Raw genomic sequence first — 11,038 nt, 5'->3', positions numbered from 1 at the left:
AACGAACCAATTCCCTTTTCTTTCTTTTGTTAATTACTCAATAAAACATATTACTCAATAAACAACGGAGATTTATATTCTTAAACGTAACTTTATTTATTTAGAAAAGATTAATGTAAATTACTTTTCCTTCGATTTGTTTTACGAAGAGCAGTCTACTTTTAAATTAATTCGACATAAATCTTAATAACCCTGCCGCTGTAACTTTTAGTAAGACTACGGGTAAGGTTATCAAATGAGATCATAATTAAACCATGTGACTTAGTAAACGCGAAGGAACTACTTCTTGCCTCATCTTTCCCAGTTGACGTCAAACGCATAAATGTTACCATACGCCGAACTTTAATGTGCTGCTTTTAATTAAAAACTACATAATTCAAACGGAGTTCGGTTGGTTATTGCGGCAAAATAATCATTTCAATGAACATGATTAAACGGCGAAATATTCATTAATATTTACGTTTGTCGTGCGCAATATAACTGCACATACGACTGCATTGAAAAGAAAATTTACGTGACGAATATATTTAAATCCATCAAGTCTATGCCCCTATGTCTCATGTTTACGGTCGTGACGAACCGATATGTACAAACAATGTAATAATTTAGATAAGAAACGCACCGCGTACATGTTTTAAATTAAAACTTTTCAAGATAAAGAATTTCTCTATTGTAAATTTCTTCTAGTGTGAACTCGACGAAAAATTAATACTTATTTTCTTTCTCATATGAAGAAATACAAATTGAAAATGTTGCACTTACGTCACTTCTCTCAACAATAATTTTATCTAGGTATGCATTTTATTTTGTTTCATCACTCCTCGTCTTACGTGCTATACCTGCAGTTATCTTAAACCTTAATTCACTGTTCCGATATTTTTTATAGCTTCCCAAATTAGAAACTATTAATCAAACTCTGTAATCAGCACGTAAGAAAATATACTGATAAGCAATGACGGAAACAGAACGGTGGTTGTAATTAACGTACGTTAATCCTACGAGATAAGTTATGTGAACAAAAGAGCAAAATTTACCGACAATCTTGGCATCTTTTCTCTTCGTGATAGAGCACACGTGTATGGAGTTTTACAAGAGAGACAATCTCATCTGGTAACCAGACGTCTCTGATAAGACAACGTCTGTATAAATAAATATAGGGCAAATAAAATTTTAAGTAAGAAAACTTATGAAAGTAGTATAACCAAAAAGAGGATTTTTCTTATCGAAATTATTATGTTGTTCGTGCATTTTAATTATTATACTAAACAGATATATGCAGGAACTATGTATAGTTCATGTGTTCGTTTATGTAAAATTAAATAGATCAACTTTAAAGAAAAAGATTACCAGTGTTTTTACAATATGTGTCTAAATAAATAAAAAATCAATATTGAAAAACATACAGGTTTTATTTTAAATATTAATAAAGCAAAATAAATTAAAATATATACTGGAAAATATATATACTTGTTATTAAAATATTAATATTAATAGTGAGTTACTTTTATTATATTAATATTTAATTGATAATACAAATATAATTAAATTACATTACAAAATATAAAAAACATTACAAAAACAAGACAAAAATATTCGGAAAATCATATAGAAATGAATTTACGTTCTTAATTATATGGCCAAACGCGATCGTATATTTGCGACGACGGACTAGAGCTTGTTCGACCTCTACGACACAGGAATCGAACATGAAACATTCCCTGGTTCTCAATATTTCATTGTGAGACACCCGGTATATAACACATGTCTCGGTATCGTATACATCTTCTGAGGAATCTAGCCCAAATATCGACCGCTGCATAAAGTCCACACTTGTACAATGTGATATGTAATGCGATTCGACATTTAAATGTATTGTAAGATTTGATGCGATCACTTCAATACCTTTCAAATTCACACGAGTGGAAACTCGATTTACCTAATCGATATATAATCGTTCTATCCACACGCTACAAACAGAATTCTACGAAAGCACATATCGATTATCGTGAACAAAGCACATCGTTTTAATGTACTTTAATAATCTGTTATAAGTTTAATAATCAAGTCCTAGTAATCAAAACGGGCAATCAATAGATCAAAATTCATCGAATTGACGAATTACCCGAATTACGCTAGCTTTGCGCTCTATCTTGTTTAAATAACAACCGTCAATTTAAATAATCAGTTTAAATAATAAATCTTTGTGAAATATATATACCTAATATACATCTATCGAAATATACCGACTACCGGAGTTGGGGGCAGAGAAATATCGAGAAATACTATAAAATATTAATCGAATTATTTGATAGTTACGTTTGTCGCGGGAAATCGTCCACAACGAACGCGACACCGTGCATCATTGTGCGGGATGCAACAGAAGTGTTGAGAATATTTAGAAAATGGCATTCGCAACAAAACGTCATTTTAGACGCTATACATTATCGCACTCGTATACGCTGTACAGAAAAGTGCGCGGATACGAGCCAGTGAAACGCGTATATGCAAACCGCCACGGCCGTAGTAAAGGTTGGGTTTGGGGTGTGCCTTGCACACCTATGTGCATTGCACACCTTCCATTATCAGGACTTGTTATAACTTATCACCATTACATCAATAAGTAACAAATAGTGAAACTTGTGTACGAAGTACGAAGAACGAAAGCTCAATAAGCGCAAAGAGTCCATCTTAAATCTAAAAAAAAATAAATAAATAAACCAAATTGCGAGATTATGTTAATACAAAATAAAAGAAATAAAAATCTGAGAAATACGTGTATACGTATCGATAATTCTGTAACCACGATACCATATATCGTGCGACTAAAAAACTCGAATACAGTCTGTTTATTCAAAATTCATATTATCATCATGACATCAAACATTAATGGCACTTATATCTGGTACGATTATAGTACATTTTTAAACTCTCCCTTGATATTCGACCCTCTTGATACTCAGAGGCCAAACTCATTAACTGCTATTAACTGTAAAATAAAAAAGTCGAGAAAATTGATGAAATTATGAGACCATAATTTCATCAATTATTATTATAATTAATTATACGCTTCAATACTAAAATTAAGAAATTTAGAAAAAGTAAGCTAATACAAAATGGAGTTGACTTCAGTTTGACTTCTGAGATGCTCATCTATTTCCATTTCGTACACTGTTGCTTCGGGCCCAAACTTTTTACACCCGATCCTGCACGCGCGAGCTAGCACCCATAATTTCGCGCTCATTACGTGGGCGTAGAAAGACCGTGATCCTTGCAGAGGACGTTTCCAAGCAGCTTTCAACAAGCGGCGTCTATATAAAATCTAAAGAGCTTTTCAATTCACAATCGCGTTACCAGAATCAATCGGTCGAACAATTATTACCATGATTCGGTCATGCAATTAGTAATTTTACATTATATTTTCTATACGCTTACAAAGTAACTGTACGAGCATCGATCGAAATTAACTGGAATTTACTTAACTCTCGTTTTCATTTTATTTCTGATAAGACGAAATTGGACGAAATTGGAATAGTTTAAATAACTAAAATTCTCTCCTACAAGATCCACATACAATTAAAATTACTTACAAATTTTTATGAATATAAGTATCTGATATCACGTCTACGTTTATTGACATATCGCAATAATTTTATTACGTTTGATTTGATTTTATTATATTATAAACAAAATATCTCATTGACTTTAATTTTCGTAATTTTCCATTGGACGAAATAAAAAAAGCTTATCAGTTAGAATTAGTTTTGCAAATGAATCGCTTATACATTATGCATATTTGAAAATAGATTATTACATCAGTATTTAACGTAGTCATAATATTGATTGATATACAAAAGTATAAAAGTGTACATAATATCCCGATTCTCTTAACTGCATATTTTACATGCTATTGTTATTTATATCATGGAAATATGATACGGAAGTACTGATTAAAATAAGTCGTTTCGAAATCGAATGTATTTTTCTCGAATGTAGGTAACGTGCGTCACTATTTGAGGGATACAACGGAATATCGGAGGTACTTCGTTAGTATTAAATATAATAGAATTTCATCTGTCTACATTTACACATCTGCGGCACACCGTGTATTATAGCTATATATATGTAGCAATTCGCTAGTCTGATTGTGAGGACAACTTAATGAGGAAAGTGTCAAGTTTCGATACGAACGCAGAGAACATGTCAATTCTGTATTTTCAGAGCGAATTCGACGTCGTGTCGGTGCCAAAGACGTTTTCACGTCAAAAGTCGATACGTCGCGAAACAGATGTCCTCCTTCCGACCACAAATTAATTTAATTGAAAAAAAATAAAAAAAATTCGACGAGAACGGTAAAGCAATTAGACCTTCCTCGATGCGGTTGACGAGTTCAATTCTAATATCTTGCACCCTGTTTCCCATACGATAACAACAGCGCCGTTGTGTTCCTTCATTGTCGAGAATGATGACGCAAATCCCGAGGGATACTGCGAGCTTGAGAGCTCATTTTGAGATCGGTTTCATCAATGTCGGTTTAAACTTAACTCTCATCCCTTCCTACGGTTGAAGTTAAATGAAGACGATGGACCAGTTAACCCTTGAGATAGTCCTACTTCTCACCGCTACCTGACACGAGCGCCGACGTTTTAAATGCCCATAAACGTCGGGTGCGAAATCTTTTCATTGAAAAAGGAGCTTCAGCGCATCAATATTTAAAAACACGTTTCGCAAAAAGGCGTTTGGTAAGAAAATATTAAACTTTTCTCTCATGGTATTAAGGAAAACGCGAATCAGCTGGCAGTTTCTAAAATGTCAAATCGGGATGTTTCTCCGTAGGTTAACTGGATTATTTATATATACATATAATTGTTAATAATTGATCGACGTAGCTGATACCGATCAATATCGATCTCCGCCGGAGGGAGACCTCAAATATATCCGTCTATATCGGGAACAGATCCCGAATCAATTTAAGTCACATTGCACCGCGTTGCGATCTAATGCTTTTTTTTTTTTGGTTTTTTTCGCGAAGGATTCTTTCGCTTTTCGCGGCGCAAGGAACGCAAAGAGAGCAAAGAGTAGAGATGCGCACGAGACGAGATAAATCTCGATCTCGTCTCGATCTCGTCTCGAAATCGAGACGAGATTCGAGATCGGGATTACTTATAATATTCGAGATCAATATCGAGATTTACCACATCAAGATCAAGATTATTGAAAATTCTCGTCAAGATCTCATTGAGATCTCGACAAAATATTTTATTATTTCACCGATCTGACGACACTATATGACGCTGTGGCTGCTGCACACATAAACCACGCAACGCCACAGACATGAAGGATTATTGGTATAGACATTACAAATGTTTCATTTTTACCCTGCGTAGTTCCATAGTGAAAATACGCAAGAAGTTATGACTCCTGTACAGCGCGATGTCCGTCGCATACGATACTCAATAATGCACATTTTTAGATTGAAAACATCGGTAAAGTATTATTGAATATCGCGCGTCGTGCGTGACAAATTCGCGCCGGTGTGTAGGAACCAGTAGTCCCAAAAACAATCGCGATTTTGCCTTCTTGTCGGCATCTCTCTTTTCTCGATTGCCATTGTCAGGTCCGCCGTCCGACCGCGCGATGCGCAAATGTTTAGTGTTAACGTTAGAAGAAAATTTACAGACGGCGGTGACAGAATAGATCTTCGCAGGTAATATTATTAAAATGATCCAATTTTACTATAACTTTTCAGTACTTTATATTTTAATCTTTTTACTGTTCGTATTTTTTTATTTATTTTATTTTTTAATGACAGTTTGGTTAATATTAAAGGTAAAAGGAAAAACTTTTCTGTAAAATTTTAACGTATACGTTTATTTATACTTATAAATAAAACTATTTTTGTATTTTTTGAACTATTTTTCGTATTCGTCAATCTCGTCAAGATCTCGTCGAGATTCGAGATCAAGATCAAGATCATATATTCGAGATTCTTGAAAATCCGAGATCAATATAAATATTTCAAGATTTTTCGAGATTGAGATCGAGATCGCAGAAATCTCGTCTTGTCTCGTCTCGTGCGCATCTCTAGCAAAGAGGAAAGCTCGCTCACATTTTGCCGTGGTCCGCCATCCCCGGTTAACCGTATCCGCTGCTGGTCGCCCTCTCGAGCCCTCTCGGTAGCGGTGGCGAGCTTCCTCCTTCTCCTCCTCCTCCACCACCTCCTCTTTCTCTTCCACCTCCGACGGAGCTCCGGCGCCTTTCGGCGGACAACTCCGAGGACGGAGCTTCCCCGAACAGCGGTGGCGATGATGAATGTCGAGGAAGCCGAGGATCCCGTCCCCGGGGACGCGATCAAAATCCACGACGATCACACGGGAAAATCGCGACGCGGTCGCATAGAGCCGGTCGCGCATATATACACAAACACACACACACAAATACGACGTAGCGCCGCGCGACACGAATACCGAGGGAGAAGCGGACGGGAGAGGGGTAAGAAGGGTGAGGGAGAGGGATGGGGAAGGGAGGAACGGCGGCGGCGGCGAAAAGTGACAGGACAGGAACGCGCCGCGTGCAAAAGGCGAAATTTCTCGCGACTCCGGCAGCTCGACCGATCGACGACGAACCTCCCGACGACGCGCGCGGCACGCACGAACGAGACGCGACAGCGTTGGGAACTCGAGCCGACGGCGGCACGACGCGTCGCGCACGGCGCAATTCGGCAGGAACCGAGGACGCGTTTACGCACCGGTTAAAACGCGATTATGGGACGCCTGTCGTCTTGCGACCGCTCGCGACTCGCGCGGCATGAACCGTCATCGATTGTTGACGAGCGGCGCGCCTGCAATGCTGCCGGCATCTGTCAGCCGCGGCAGGAACGAACGGCGGATAAGAGTCGATAAGAACGGCGATCTTCCTCGAAGATCGAAGATTTTTCAATGCAAAATGTATAAAAAAATACAAAAAAAAATAAAAAAGGAGCGAAAAACAGCAACAGATTATATTAAATTTTGAGATCATGAATAAATGATAATCAATATTAAATATCAGGTAGTCGATATTAATTATTAATTACGCAAGTTATTTTAGTTATTAACTGGTGGCTATTTTTTAGAAAATGATTACAATATTTCTATGATTATTGCCGCGCACTTGGAGCAACTCGTCAGTCGAAATATTCATTATATTAAGTTTAAACTATGATCGCGTGGAATTCACTTAACGAAACTGTCGCGCATTTGCGCTGCCGACAGTGGTGTACCGTATCAATTAATAACCGTATCCAGTAATACCACGCTCGCGCATCGTTGACTTGATGAAACCGTCGCATGTTGTTTGTTTGCACGTTTGCTATGTATCTTTATGACGAAACAATTAAACACGAGGATTTTCTAATATTTTTCTTCGATATGACGCTGTCGATATTACACATTTATTATTGTCCGCCACATTTACTTGGATAATTTTAAATTGTATTCTCGTAATTAATCGATAATCTTAAATTGTACTTTTAAATTGTAAACTCGAATACGACGGATAAAAGGAAGAAATTCTTTCGAAAGTTCGGAATGGATCAGCGTATCGTATCGTAACTGCATAATTACGGATGTAGCGCGATCGTGACATTGTCGATGGACGATTATATTTACGATGTTCGATAATCGCTGCAATGTTCGATTAAATCTGCACTACGGATATCTCGGACGCTACAAATGATCGCGCGTAATGCACTGCAGATGAACACGAAGGCCGTTAAATATCTATCACCGATTCCATCAAATTATTTGTCCGGTTTTGAAATTCGTATACTACACAAATATTGCTACCGCCATATCATATATATTAACCAAGTGTCTTTTCGAATTGAACGCGCACGCATTATGCGACAATTATCATCACTGATCTTAGCATTTTGCGATCTTCACCAGTTGATTGATGATTCCGATGACGTATTCGACACTCAATTGCGAACGTGCTCGTAAGTAATAGCTGCACGAGCGAGAAGCACAAAGAAATCTCGGTCGATCCGCGCGACAGCCGAGATGATTCTAAGCGTAAAATTAATTCGAAGAACGCGCGAACACAATACTGAAAGGGTGGGGATTCTCGGAACAAAAACGAGCTCAAAGGTTTTAAGATATTAAGGTATACGTACTAAAGGAAGCTGACTGAACAAGACAATAATATACACGTGTTATACCTGAGCCATGAGTACGGGAACGTACGTTCTTTATTATAAACGACAATCCTTTATTTTAATTGTTCTTTAAATTTATTCTTTAATTTGTTCTTTAATTTTTTAAAAACTTAATTTTATTTTAACAATATTACGGGAAAATTTTTCTAAATAACGTTCTTATATATTAATATCGTACTAATGAGTGAAATTTTATAGAAACAATGGACAAATTAATTTAATTTCATGCAGGATGGTATTAGTTGTCTCACAAAGAAACTTTCCAAGTGTAAACTTCATAATAATGCCAAATTTGTAACATTTGTTCCTTGGGTAATTAGAAAGTATAATTCACCATTTACAAGCCCTATCTTTGCGATACCTATAAGCAAAAAAAAATTCACATATATCCAAATTTTTATTTATTGGCAATTATGTTATCTTATCAATTCTTACTTTTTAGTAAAATGTATAGTTGTTCTGATTGTATCGATTATCGAAAATTGAAGAAAGTTACATCAAAGCTTGATATGATTGAAACTGCAGGTTGTTTTTACAGCAAAAAAACTTGTAGTTTTAGCAAAATCATATCAAGCAAATTGCAATTAATATACCAAACAAATCTTTTTGCTGTCCATATAATATAAACTGATAATATTTGCTACAATAGCATAAAATTTACTGTTAGCAATTTATTTTTCGCTGTTCTCGTTCGACATATAAAATACAAAATATTTTGTAAAATATTTAATCTTCGTAAATAAACAATTTTGTAAAATATTCATAATCTTTATATATAATCTTAGGACTTTATAATACCTTACTTAAATACTTTTATGCACAAACTAATGAGATGAATCAATTAGTGTAAAGAAAACACAAGTTGCTTTAAAAAAAAAAATTCAGCTCTATGTCAGGGGTCCGGGACATATTCCCCACCTGTATACTTAGCCGTATACATATGTATACATTGCATTGTATGTATAATTAAATTATTATGGGCGTTTATGTTCATAATCAAATAATCTTAAAAAACGTCTTCAAAGTTAAATTTAGGAAGATTTAAAGAGTTTATATAGTGACAAAATGAAAATTATTGTCATAAAAAATATAAATTAATTTTGTGCTGTGTAATATTCAACATCAGTACGAAAACATCGATAACATCGTATCTGCAGTTGGTAACATTTTCCACGTGCAAATCTTGTTTTTATTATATATATAATATATATACATATATATAAAGTATACTTACCGATTTACAGTAAATGAAACATTTTGTGTATGTTTTAAATATTTTTTTTTATAAATTTGTTAATTTCTAAATAAATTTATCTTTAATATTAATTCGTAAATATTATATTAATATTCGTTTAATATTAATTTCTGATTTACTTTTACATATTTCTCTTTTATTATTCTATATTGTTATTCTTTTATTTTATCGAGATATTTTAAACAATTTATGTATATGTTTTTAAAAATTATTGTATAATTCCTGTTTTCTTCGTATGCTATATATACGCTTAATTGTCAGCGCGTTGGCGATCTCTTCTGCATATATTCGCAAATATAATTTCTACTATAGAATTGATATTAGCAAACACAGGATCCAATTATAAATAAGTAATATCAATTCAAAAATAAAGTATAATTAAATGTGAATAATTTTTCATAACGTTTTAAAGATTCATCTAGTTTTGGGTACTAACGAAATTATGGACGTAGTAATACTTCTAGGCATAAATGTAATCAAATAAAATCGTCCCAATTGATCCAAAATCCTATTCCCGAATATTGTGAACATTATAATCTCAAGGTCCAAATCGATTATCTCCAGAAAGTTAAAAATTGATGAAAAGAAAAATTTATTAATTCAAAAGTTAATCATGTGCTTTTATTTATTAGTACTAACATTTTAAAATTTGTAAAAAATAAAGTTAATTAATTTAAGAAACGCTCAATTCATTCTAAAGACAAAAACATATCGGATTACCTTTCATACATCACGGATTTCCCCGCTATCATAAGACGCACTCGAATGGCGTTTAGAGCCATGTGCTTATATCTGCCTATCTGTCGATAGTTCGGCAGGAAACAAAAAAACGTGATGTAAAACGCAATAGACCGTGTCTTATCTTACTAGAATGGTTAATACCATTCCAACAAATCTTACTCATACTCGATAATTACGTGAGAAATTACGACTCTAATGTCTTCAATTTATTCATAGTTTAATGGTTTAAACGTAAACAAAAAAAAGATAGGCATTTCAAATTGTAAAAATCATAATAATGAAATATTCAGAATAGCAAGATATGTTTGAACGTTTCAAAACATTTACATTCAGTGCTGAAACAATTTTTCAATCTACGATGAGAGAAAAGATGAATAATCTGCAATTTAGTTAATTCAAATTATTGGAGAAAACTAAATCGCACGCATAACTTTAGTTCAGCAATGTAAAATTCCATATTTTGAACTTGAACCCATTCAGAATCGCTCCTTAATCATTTTCAATCATTTTTTTATAACACAGAAATAAAAAGATTAAAATTTTTTTTTACATAATACCATCTGTTTTTCTATCCCTTGCATGGAAGCTATTAATACCTATTCTGCCAATATATATGCGGCACACAGCTGCGCCTCATTTCCATATATGCCACGCAACTGTGTCTCTCAATGATCAAACTTTTTTGCCGCCATGCAAGCCGTGGTAAATGGAAAACGAATCTCGATAATGTCCCGGTTTGTAACCGTCGCCAAGGCCGCAAGCAGGAGACAATGGTGCTACCGAGTCGTCGACGGAAAAAGGGAACAAAGACATTGTTTTGTTCCTGGGAAAATGCTTCCTTCGAAAGT

This window comes from Wasmannia auropunctata, unplaced genomic scaffold, assembly GCF_000956235.1.
Source record: "Wasmannia auropunctata unplaced genomic scaffold, wasmannia.A_1.0 LD334253.1, whole genome shotgun sequence".
Classification (NCBI taxonomy): Eukaryota; Metazoa; Arthropoda; class Insecta; order Hymenoptera; family Formicidae; genus Wasmannia; species Wasmannia auropunctata.
This window is presented reverse-complemented; position numbering follows the sequence as displayed.